The 845-nt window shown below is 31.2% G+C and overlaps 1 pseudogene; it reads right to left on the bottom strand.

Annotated features, from left to right (window-relative positions):
• Positions 1 to 458: 458 nt before the first annotated feature.
• On the bottom strand, positions 459 to 577 carry LOC120591027 (uncharacterized; annotated as a pseudogene).
• Positions 578 to 845: the final 268 nt, after the last annotated feature.

The raw sequence follows: 845 nt of genomic DNA on the forward strand, positions 1-845 counted from the left end.
GAACTAAACAATATTCACTACCTTATCAAATTTTTTATGTGCGCATACAGTATTTTAAAAGTCACTGTATATTTTTTAGTGATAAAGTTTAAATATCCAAATGAAGGCCCCAGATAGTAATTATTTTATAATTATTTTCTAGCACTTACTAATAAATAATACATACTTATTGAAATAGCCTTAATGCCTTAGTTGATAAGATGATGACTTTAGGGTATATCTCTTCAAAGGCTCTACAAAATTACAAAGTGTTTGACAATAAAACATTTTTCTCAGAGACTATAAGATAAACTTAGAATAATTTGTAACAATTATATCTCACAGGTAATTTGAATTGTCTACAAGCACAAGAAAAGTAAAATTATTTTTTTCTTTTTTTAGGTGAGGGAACCCTTGGTTAACCTCACAGATTGCAAAGACCTTGTCAGTTTACAATCCTTTATTTTTTTTATTTTTTATGCCTACAGCACCTGGTCTTCCTAAGTCGTCTCCCATCCAAGTACTAACCAGGCCCAACCCTGCTCAGCTTCCAAGATCAGACAGGATTGAGCTTGTTCAGGGTAGATTAGCCATAGATGAGAAAATCTTACAAGCTACATAATGAAAACATACCTAGGTACAATTCCCAGAACCATAGACAAATCTGAAAAACAACTCACATCTTATCTACACACAAAAAAAATACTATCAAGTACTTAACTATACCTAAGTATTTCAAACACACTTTAAGCTGCATAATGTATTAAAAATAGTTTCCATTAAGGGAATGTTTCTTTTACATTACATTAATAATTATCAAGGGGTCCCATAAACTCACGACGGTTGCATGTTTTCTTACAAAGTTC

This window comes from Pteropus medius, unplaced genomic scaffold, assembly GCF_902729225.1.
Source record: "Pteropus medius unplaced genomic scaffold, Ma_sr-lr_union100, whole genome shotgun sequence".
Lineage (NCBI taxonomy): Eukaryota > Metazoa > Chordata > Mammalia > Chiroptera > Pteropodidae > Pteropus > Pteropus medius.